The sequence below is a fragment of the Mercenaria mercenaria genome, chromosome 18 (assembly GCF_021730395.1).
Source record: "Mercenaria mercenaria strain notata chromosome 18, MADL_Memer_1, whole genome shotgun sequence".
Classification (NCBI taxonomy): domain Eukaryota; kingdom Metazoa; phylum Mollusca; class Bivalvia; order Venerida; family Veneridae; genus Mercenaria; species Mercenaria mercenaria.
In genome coordinates this window covers 40,835,159-40,847,029 of record NC_069378.1, presented here as the reverse complement: position 1 = coordinate 40,847,029, position 11,871 = coordinate 40,835,159, and the positions used below count along the sequence as shown (strand labels likewise).

Here is an 11,871-nt window from a genome sequence, read left to right as displayed (position 1 = left end):
TTTTAAAACATTTTATTAAAACATCTTGTTCATTTTAACAATATTTCAAACCAAATAAGGTTACGGTATCATGCGAATCTTACGGTATCTTCTACGAGATATACGCACGTCACACTTTGTTCTCATTTGCACGACTCAATCTAAATACCTACCTGAATGTACCGTTGATATACTAACTGTATTCTAGCGAAAAACAAGACAAAATACACCTTTACCAGCTATACTAAAAGTTCTCTTATTAAAGCAATTAAGCAGCACAATCGGAATACATCAAGTCACTGCATTATAAAACTTGGATAAACCAGACATTTAATACTCTACTTTTTTCAGAAATACCTTTGCATAAAGGAGGTTAGCAATTATGTTGAGTCAATACTGGAGTGGAAGCAAATGAGGCATACATGTCTATTTTAAAGATTTTAAAGGTTGCATTGATTGCTACATTGGAAAACAACAAATGAAAATATCAAATAAAGTTATATTCATTTTAAAAAGGTGGTTAAATACAAATAAAAGCAATAAATATAAACCGCCTGATATTTTTTTTCGCACGATCGATCGTTTTTATTTAAATGCAACGATTCTGTCTCAGGCAAAGTATGTCTGTATATACAACCTATGGAGCTCTAAACTTTTTCTTATTTAGAATGTTTTTAACATGACATATAATTGTACGCAACCTATACAAATATAAGACTTAAGCAAGGTATATAACAAAAAATAAACAACTAGGAAATATTAGATGCGAATTCGTTAAGGACTGCATTTAAAGTCCGTATTTACATATAAGAACAAAATACTTTCGATTTTATTATGATCCTTGTACAATCTTCAAAGATGTCTTTTTTTACTATGCAGTTTTGAATTCAGACATATATAGAAATTAAAAATACGGAAAAACACTGTATCCGCTTCATGATGAATCTTTGTCTTGATCGTATCATTGACCCTGTACGTGTATCGACTTTATTTTTGTTATTAAAGCACTTAATACGGTGATATCCATATTAACAATGTAAAAACGCAATTTCTTTCTATTTATAAAGCACACACTACACATCTTTCAACGCCGGGGAACATCTTTGAGAGCATTCTTTAATACAATTACACTAGCTCCATTTTTATCTACAACTTCCAATTTCAGAATCTTTCCACGTGAGTATGGATAGTCACACACTTCATTCTCAGCTTTAACCAGAGCGTCATCTTTCGCGTCTTCCGGAGTCTGAAAGATGTCATCACTATATATTATCTCTTTTTCCAAGAATCCCCCAGGACCAGCCATGAATTCAGCTTTCCACTGAAAAGCACTCTGTTCATCACTCGAGTCTTTGCTACCTTTCGCTTTATTCGACATATTTTCTTTGATGCGTTTGTATTTATCTGTTCACACAGGCTGTATTAGCCTTTATGAAGTTCAACTGCGTATTTAACTCGCCTGCCCTCTAGAAAAATTAAATATTTTCAAATTAAATCAAATGTTTCAGTCTGCGTGTTTGTTAAGTTTTAACTGTCCACGTTATTGTTTAGTTAAAAACTATTTCTATATAAAAATATAACAGTTCACCAACTACTATGCCAATTCTATTTTACAACATTTAAATCCTTCCTTCGCTGCACTGATAATCAATCCATATGAGAACTAACGTTTTCATATTTCGTTCCACTTTATGATGAATTGACAAAATGTTTACATGAAAATTAATTTTCTCGTTTTGTCGTAGTTTAATCTGATTCTCTTTGTATAAATTTCAATGAATTACTCTATTCAATATGCAATATCGACAAAATAATTGGATCTTGATTTCGCACTTAAAGTAAAATCCATTACAAAATTGACAATTCAAAAACAAATTGGAGTTGTGCTGTAATGTATTCCTATCGGCTGACAGAATATATTGATCACAATTGTTTCCACTAGTTTCATTGTGTTTGCACTGCAATTATCCTTTACGGTAGTCAACATTTGTCCCCAAGTAACCACCGATTATAAATGTTGTCTTTCTTTTACGACACGGCTCATCATCAGAGAAATTACCTGAAAATAGTTAGAACATTAAGTTTATTTTTATTTATTTTGTTGGGTTTAACGTCGCACCGACACAGTTATACGTCATTTGGCAACTTTCCAGCTTTGATGGTGGAGGAAGACCCCAGGTGTTCCTCCGTGCATTATTTCATCACGAGCGGTCACCTGGGTAGAACCACCGACTTTCAGCAAGCCAGCTGAATGGCGTTCTCACAGGAAGAATTCAACGCCCCGAGTGAAAGCTTTCAGTAATTGAATGATCAATAAAATTGCCTATCATTAACAGTTAATCGTTTCGTAATTCCGAGAAACGATTCATTGTTTACTTGATAAATATCACTCTAACATCATAAGCTACATAAATAAAAGGATTTAAGTATTAATATAGATATTAGCCGCAATCCAGGAAGGAATGGATTTATGTATAGTAATAGCAAAATCTTGACTCACTCACATAAAGCAACAACGGCACACGAAAAGTTATGCCCCAAGAATGCAGCACCCACACCTACGCTCACTCTTAAACCGAAACACTACAGAACTAGAATGTATATGTTCGGGTTCAACGAGCTTTACAATCACAAAAAACGAGGTGTCTACTTTAAGCAGTGAGCGCATATTCAAAGTTTATAGTGCTGCTTTATTTGAATATCACGCCGTAGAAACGACCATTCACCTGACTGACTAATTCTAGTACTATATTCTTAATGCTGACAGCCAAGTGAGGAAGATACTGGAAGTACCATTTTTCACGTCTTTGGTATGACGCGACCAGGGACCGAACAGAAAACTTCCCGCACTCGAAGCGGGCGCTCTACCACTAGGCTACCGAGACGGTTCCTACAGAACGTGTTTGTTTGAATGTGTACATTATAAAGACAATTGATCAGAAAAAAATGACACACAATTTGGTACCTCCTTGCAACAGCTACTTGTACACGTAAAAAGACCACTTGAAAGTTGACAAAGCCGATCATGATAAAGCTCTGGATACTGCCCGAAACTGGAGGGATATCTAGACTTCTGTATGTATGAGTATCGTTGAAATCATAGAAAAAGACTTTTAATGAATGTTGAAACCGTAGAAAACCGTCGAAAATGTTCTCTAGGTAATGTTTAAATGGTAGAAAAAGTATTCGGGTTCATGTTGAAATGGTACAGAAAGATGTTTTACCTTGTGTTGCAATCGTCGAAAAAAATACTCAAGTGCATGCTCAAATCGTGGAAAAGTACTTTAATTAAATTTTAAAGTATTTTAATTAATATTTAAATCGCGGAAAAACTATTCTAGTTCACTTTTAAATAGTAGTAAAGGTTCTCTAGGTGATGTTGCCATTCTCTAGGTGATGTTGCAATTGTATAGAAAAGGTACTCTAGATAGTGTGGAAACCGTTAAAAATGTACTCTAGTTCATATTAAAAACGTGGAAAAGGTAATCTTTTTCATCTTTAAATCGTAGAAAAAGTATTCTTAGACGAGATGATGTTGAGATTGTAGAAGAGATACCCTAGATAGTGCTGAAATCGTTAAAAGGTTACTCAAGCTAGTGCTGAAAACGAGGAAGAAGTAGCCTATTTCATCTTTAAATCTTAGAAAAAAGTACTCCATCTGATGTTGAAATCGCAGAAAAAAGTATTCTAATTAATACTTAAAACGTGATTAAGTACTCTAGTTAATGTTTAATTTGTACAAATGGTCCATTAGTTCATGCTGAAATGCAAATTAATGTTTAATGCCTCGAAAAAATTCTCTAGTTAGTGTTGAAATCTTGAAAAAAGAACGTTAGTCCTTGCTGGTATCATTGAGAAAGTATGACAGTTCATGTTTTAATCGTACATAAAGTACTCATCTTGAAAAAAAAAGTACGTTACTATTTGCTGGTATCGTAAGAAAGTATGCTAGTTCATGTTTAAATCGTACGAAAATAACTCTAAGTGGATGTTAAAATCGTAGAAAAAGTACTTAAGTTCATGCTGAAATCGTAGAAAATGTACCCTATGTCATGTTCAAACTGCAGAAAAGTACCCTGAGTCGATGCTGAAATCGTAAAAATGTACTCAAATTCCTGCTGATATCGTAGAAAAAAGTAGTACCATATTCGTGTTCAAACCACAGAATAGTACTTTAGTTGTTGCCGATATCGTAGAAAAATGTCATGTTAAAATCGCAGAAAAGTACTCTAAGTTGATGTAAAAATCGTAGAAAAAAGTGCCCTGTTTCATGTTCAAACCGCAGAAATGCTGAAACCGCAGAAAAAGTACTGTACTTAATTAGACAACACAGGCGCTGTTTGAAATTTGGACTTATTTCGGGTCGTAATATTTATCCTTACGCGTTGACCTCACTTTTCCTGTTTTACATCTTCCGTTTAAGTAAGGATGAAATTAAAGAAAACATTTTGACGAACACAACTGATGTTACTGTTTATTAATTTGTACTTAAAAAAATAATTTGACCAATCCATATATTCTTTTAATACTTTAAATGATAATTTGGTACTTTTCGTTAATATTTCATTAAAATAAACAATGAAAAGCTTTTCGTGTTTTTGACATCTTTGTTTATCAAATAAAGTAACTTGAAATAAAAATCCACCCGAAACACTAAATAAGTTAGGCAAGTCTAAACAAAATTTTTAAAAAGCGAATATAGCTTTTAAGAAACACCATCACATGATATCATGCGCACAGGAACAACTTGTTACGTTAGCACACAGAATATATTTATCTTTCTTCCAGTGTGAAGCGCCATTCCTCACAAGAATTGACGTGTTCATGCATACAAACCACATGCATAATTAAATTAACGCCACCGCGTAGAACTAAATGTCGGTCTGATGAGTCATTAATGGATGGAAAAAAGTCTTAAGACTATACCTTAGGCTACTATATAATTATATATCGCTCATGCAAGACGCATTTATCTTTTTAGCATGCGGCAACGTTATGAATGTCTTTTTTATGATGATATATAATGATATCATAATTTAGCCATGTAAAAATATCAAACGCTTGCAGTATAAGTAATACATTTATTCAAGAAATGGACAATTCGGGCGTCCCATAGGAAGGAAAGAGTTATTGGAGCCGAAAAAAAACAACATGATATTGTGCAAACGTTTTAGAAAAATGTTGACAACGACGCTAAAACTTTATTGTAGGCCTAGATGATCAGGAAATTTTCAGCTCCTATCAACAAGGCATTTTGTACTCAAATGCATGGAAAGAGCATGCATAATTACTGCAGGTTGATTTGGTCCTAGTTAGTGGTCAGCGAATTGATAAGAAACGTATGTAAAGATCAATCTGAGAAATGCCATGCTGAAATTATGATATTTTCTGCGGTGAAATTTGTCAACAAATAGACAATCATTTCAGAAAAAAAAAATCCGCAATATTTCTTCAGGCGAAATATGGTGATAAGCTACTGATGGGAAGAGAAAAGTCTCTCTCTCCGGCCTTTATAAATGCGTCAAAATATGGGAAAATGTCCAGAAAAATGAAAGGATTCCAAAACAATATGAGGACTATTATATGCATGACTGGGTTATCCTGATTGGTAGATAACATTAAATTAATTAAATATTGCTTTTCCATTGCACTGAAATATTTTACTCTATAAACAGGTTATTTCCCTTGAGTAAAGAGGGTTAAGAGTAAGTCACTTTTTATGGAAATGTTTAGATTTTCTGATAACGAATGAACTTAAAAGTGAGAAAAATGTTTCAAGTATAAGTTACAGTGTCATAAAAAGATTAATAAAGAATAATTAAAATGTTTGAAATCTATTTCACACGATGAATACTTGTATAAATAAAAACAAATTACCCGGCTCCAAATAGGGATAACCCCATTTATTTTTATACGGTATCATTTGCAAATCAATACTCATTAAACGAAGACATTAAAATAAATGAACACGAATAAATGAATACTAAATTAAATGATATCTTGACACAGTAATTACTTCGCCTTTGAAATAGAACTTGTTCGAAAAACGAAATGACAAGACTTAGTAAAATTTGACGAAATTTCTTCTTTTTTTTTTGTTGTTGTTGCCGAACTTATGTATATACCATTATACAAAACTTGGTGAAAGCATCAAACATGGACTCAATAGATTTCAATAACTGTAGATATTCATTTTTCTTGTTGTTTCATTTTTATTTGTGCTTTACTTTTTCTAATTAGTTGTTTATAGAATGTTCTTATTGGTTGATAATTGTTATTGTATTTAAAATTATTTCTATATTTTCAAATTTCCCATTGTGTTGTGTTTCATAAATAATCGTATTAATTAACTAGTTCACCTGACTGTCATCATAATATCCGAAAAATACAGCGAATTTAAAAGCAAAGTCACAGGTGTTGTATAAATACTTTTAGAAGGATGTCAAGACGACAGCAACTCCATTCCGCCGTCCCATGATGTCAAGACCAGTAAAATGATATGAAATGTACACTATTCTGAAACAACATCAAAATAGCCCAATCCTTCACTACTGTCCTTGTTTCTCGTTTCTGAATTAGATCACTAAAGTGATACCTTCATTTCGTCGCCTGATTCTTATAGTGCTCTATCTCCATTTTTTGAAAAAATGAGATTTTTACATCATTTTGTTTGTCTCGCCGAGCTCTATCGTTCTGGAGCAAGAAAACGTAACTTTTGACGTCATAGAGAAAGATCCTGCGTAATACTTTGCTCTATGTCCTCTGTTTGAATGTAACAGTAACGATTAAAGTACTCCATCTCCAGGACTTAAAGCACTGTAATGTTTAAAATTATTCTGACCAATCATACACATAAATTAACATCATGTGATCACCATTAGACTTTGTAAAGGAGTGCTCTATCTCCATTTAACTTAATCCAGAATTGCTCTAACTCCATTTTAACCAATAGAATGCACAGTTACATGCATGTGATCACAACAAAGTATGGCGGATAGGCATAGTTGTAGCATATTTGAAATATACTTAGAATGCCTATCTACACGACATGCATAGGTGAGATTGCTTATACAGGTTATTTTATCATTTTATTACTTTTACAAACATATAGCATTGTCAAGTAAGCTATAGGCAAGAAAATACATGCAAGATTTGCAACAGACCTGTATTGATGTGTATTTCGGATAGAAACTATTTTCGTCATTCTGAAGCTGTATCTTAAGAAATACCACTGAATATAACAATGGTATTTGCAAACATGTTTCCGAGAAGCAAATTTGTGATAATAAGTTATTGTCTATTAAGAGCAATAGAAATAAAACCAAAAATAGAACATATTTTACTTTACACAGTTACAGTAAGGCTCCAACTAATTTTCTTGTTGATCACTTTTTTTACTATGCAAATTTTGCTGAATGCAGTATTCCTATGACAACAAGAACTGGCAGTACAATATCCCTACTTCCAGATGCAAAAATCCTATCGTTAAACTTGCAACCCTTGGCAAAAGAGAAAATTGAAAATTAAATACTTAAAAAACAAGGACAAATATCAAACAAGGAATGCAATGCTGAAATTCAAGTCACTAAATGAAAGTACGTACATGAAGAAACTGTGAGGATTATAAATAACGATTGTGTTTGTGAGAGAGAATATATATATATATATATATATATATATATATATATATATATATATATATATATTTCTTAGAATTTTAAGTAGTCAATACTTATTACAAATGGTTGGTGTGAATCAAAATCAATGCCACAAAACTATTAAAGTATCACATGATGTAACTGTACCGAATATGAAACATGTGTGTTGTGACTGCAACTGTTTAGTTGCAAAATAAATGCTATGAATTCTTGTTATGATACTCAGTATTAAGTTGAAATGTATGCCACCAGATTTGAGAACGACATGCAGAAACTAAATGGAATATATACAATAAGATTAGTATGAAAGGTATGATCGGGACATATTATTTACGATGTAATATTTTTGAGCCTTAAATTAATTGTAAGAATTATGTGAAAAGTTAACAAGAGGGCTAAATGGGCCTGAGTCCTTCAACTGAAGAAAGCCTAAACCATCTGACTTTGCTTCTAGCTAGGTTTGGTGAAAATCCTTTAGCCTGTTCATTATTTTTTATTATCATTTTGCTGTCACGCATCAAAGCACATAACCTTTGAAAAAAATCATCTAAAGTTATTTCTTTTTCAACTCTAGTGGCCCCTAAAAGGGCCAAAGTGTCCCTATTTGAATAGATTTGATATAAGACATAACATGGTAAAGGACCTTATAATGATGCTCCGGACAAGGTTTTATGAAGACCCATTCAGGAGTTAGAGAGGAATTTAGTAAGAAGATATCTCTATTTTGCAATTCTAGCAGCCCATAAAAGAGGCCACACTAACTGAATAAATTAGTTAAAGAACCTAATAAAAGTTCGATGAAGATCCATCAAGCGGTTGAGGAGTAGTCATTTAAAGGCATTTGTAGCTTTAGGTCTAGTGCCCTTAATCCAACAAATTTGAGAAAGGACCTTATACTGGTCTCTAGACCAAGTTTGGTGAATATCCATCAAATGGTTCATGAGTAGTCGTTAAAGGTATTTCTATTTTGAACTCTAACCGCCCCTGAAAGGGACCAAGCGCCCCTAACAGAACAATTTTGGTGACGATTCTTATAATGATGCTATAAATCAAGTTTGAAGAAGATCCATTGAGTGGTTCATGAGATAAAATCATTTAAGGGAATTTCTAATTTTAGCTCTGATAATCTCTCAAAGGGGCCAATCGTCCCGATCTGAACCAGTTTGGGAGAGGATGTTATAATAATGCTACAGACTATGTTTGATAAAGATCCATCAAGCAGTTCATGAGAAGTTCCTTAAATGTTTTTCCTATTTATTTTTGCTCTATCTGGCAGTAGTTGCCCTCAAAGAGGCCAAGATTAACCATTTGATCAACCTTTATAGAGATCTATCCCAAAATTCTACTGACCAAGTTTTGTGTATAAATGTAACCAGTAGTTTCAGAAGAGAAAATTTTTAAGTACAATGTTGACTCAGGAAGACAGACGATGGACACCGTACAATCCACCTAAAAAGAGACATGAATATAACATTGATTGTGTTGTGTAAAAGAGAACTGGTATGACTGACAAGTACAGTTAAATGCAAAAATTGAACATAATATAAAAACTGTTGTTTTGTGAAAGAATACAGTTATTAATGAGAATATTTAGTTGCAAAGACAATGTCATTAGGTATTGTTATAATGCTTAGTATTATGTATTATGTATAACTTAATGCCAACTAATAACTAAAACCGGGAAATCTTACTCATTGTAATGAAAAGCTAGTTGTATTTGGCAAATAGAATAGTTACGACTAAAAAGATTTTAGAACTTTGTTCATTGCTGACAATAATTATTGCGGTTACTGAGTAATTAAACTTCAAAATCTTTTTGTTGCTGTTTAACACAATACTACAATATGGTTTACGAATACCCATCTGCAAATAAGTAGGACCAATGTGCCTAGTTTAATAGCCAATAGTGTCTATAGCGTAACAGTTCAGTTAACTTTGAACAATACGGACAGCATGGTAAAACCATTGGCAAATCAGTTCAAATCTTCTGACTTTGAACACCTGCCCCTCACTGTTTGAAACCTTAATTTTTTCATGTGAGGAAACCATCCAGTTGACACAAAGAAAGTCATATACCCAGATATCCGTGCGTGCCAAAAATAATGCAACTAGAGTCCTCCTCCTCAAAGAAAATCTTGAAAGTTGCAATATGGCCTGTGATAGTGTGTCAGTTTGATGATACTAAAACCAAATCCATTCCTCCTTTAATTTCAAAATGAGAACTGTGACTGTCTTTACTGTTTAAGAGCTCTCGCACTATTTTCAATATACAATTTAAATAAATATTATCTTGCTCTATGTCCAATTTTGTAAATTCACAGTGCTCTATCTCCCGATAGAGCAATACACCTTTAACATTTTTTTCTATTTTTGTCAAATTTGCTCTATCTCCAAAGTGAAAAATGTATAATTGCAGAAAAGTAAAAACGAAATGTATTTAAAAGCATTTACAGTCTGAAAGAACTAAGCGCAAGGAACAAGTAGATATATTTATCATCATTTTCGCCCAGAAATAAAGAAACTAGACGAGAGTTAAACTTTGGAAGCGATTTTCGCCACGTTTAAAAAATGGTAGATAGAGCATCGTTCCACTCACGCGACGATTTGTACATCGCGAAAAAGAAAATGAAAGTTTGTTCGCTGAAACCTATTTTTGTATAGATATCGATTCTAATTTGCTCGCGTTGTAAGAAAGAGCAATTGTTGTATGTTGCGTTCTAATTGCTTAATTATTTTCAAAATTGTTTTCTCATTTCTTTTCTCGTATATACGTGAGGAGACATCCAATATTGTCAATCAAATTATTTGCAACTGGTTATACAAGCTATTAGAATGATTTTCCGAATCATTTGTTATAACAGTATAGAAAAAGTGTCTTTTGAACCCGAGTCGAAAGAGAAGAGTCTATGATCAGAATAACACTTTACCATCTCAATCACACTAAATCAAACCCGAAATTAGTATATGCGCTGTTTTATTAGTCATTGATGACACCATAGTTCCAGATTTTACCATATAATCCTAAATGAAGATCTCGTTCAGCGGCATAAACGCAACACACGTCATATTCGTTTTTATATCATTTGACATTGCTTTCTACTTACCTGAATGATGGAAAAATATTAAATACACCTTTAATATCATCTCTGTCTCTAAGTAGAAATGAGCTTATCTTGTTTTCATATGATTTCATTTCGATGTGTTTACTACTTACACTCAGAAATTAATTAGCGGAAACATCATACGTAAAATACGAGCTGCTTTGGCACGGCATAATCATCTTAAAACCACTTGTAAGTAAGCGTTCGCACAATTCGCATACTACACCTAGTCTATAATTGAGCCGTGCCATGAGAAAACCAACATAGTGGCTTTGCAACGACCAGCATGGATCCAGATCAGCCTGCGCACCGCGCAGTCTGGTCAGGATCCATGCTGTTTGCTTTCAAAGTCTATTGCAATTAGAGAAACCGTTAGCGAACAGCATGGATCCTGACCAGACTGCGCGGTGCGCAGGCTGATCTGGATCCATGCTGGTCGTTGCAAAGCCACTACGTTGGTTTTCTCATGGCGCGGCTCAATTGATGATGAAACGAGAGAAAACATGTGAACACGATGAATTCAACATTGTAGTTTTTTCTTAATATTGTACAGTTAAATGCCATTGCGTTGAAGGAAAATGGAACTAATAATAGTGTTAATTTACCTGAATGATAATTGATCCAACCAACATCCAATCTAGAGCACATCACACAGCAGATTTCTCTGTGATAGTTTTGATATCAGGTCACAGAATCTGTCTACCTTATTTATATGACCAATGTTTATGTCACGTGGTGGGCGACATGCGACAGACTGGTTACAGAGTTAAGGACCCGATACGATTGGTTTTCTATAACAGAAGTGTGTCTATATTCCGATACTATTATACTTTAGGTATAATACCTGATCAAATTGGTGTATAGTATAAGGACAATGAATATGTCGAGTTGGAGCAAGATGTACAATTTTGACTGCATTGTTTAATAAAGTAGAAGTATCAATTGTTAACCTGGACCCACATCAATATTTCGTTTCAGATGTTTTGGGTACTTGTATATTGATCAAATTATAACCTTAGCCATCATAAAAATGTACCACTCAAATGAAGAAAGTAAAAAGTATAAATTGAACAAAATGAAACATTTGTTATTGTATTGCAAAATAATCTAAAATACTTTACAAAGACTGCATT

At 33.3% G+C, this 11,871-nt stretch overlaps 1 long non-coding RNA gene across 1 annotated transcript; it reads right to left on the bottom strand.

Annotated features, from left to right (window-relative positions):
* Positions 1-462: 462 nt before the first annotated feature.
* LOC128550613 (uncharacterized) lies at positions 463-11,475 on the bottom strand. Its single transcript, XR_008368331.1, has 2 exons — positions 11,344-11,475; positions 463-2,038 (listed from the first exon to the last, which is right to left on the bottom strand). It is a non-coding gene; the product is annotated as an uncharacterized LOC128550613 (long non-coding RNA).
* Positions 11,476-11,871: the final 396 nt, after the last annotated feature.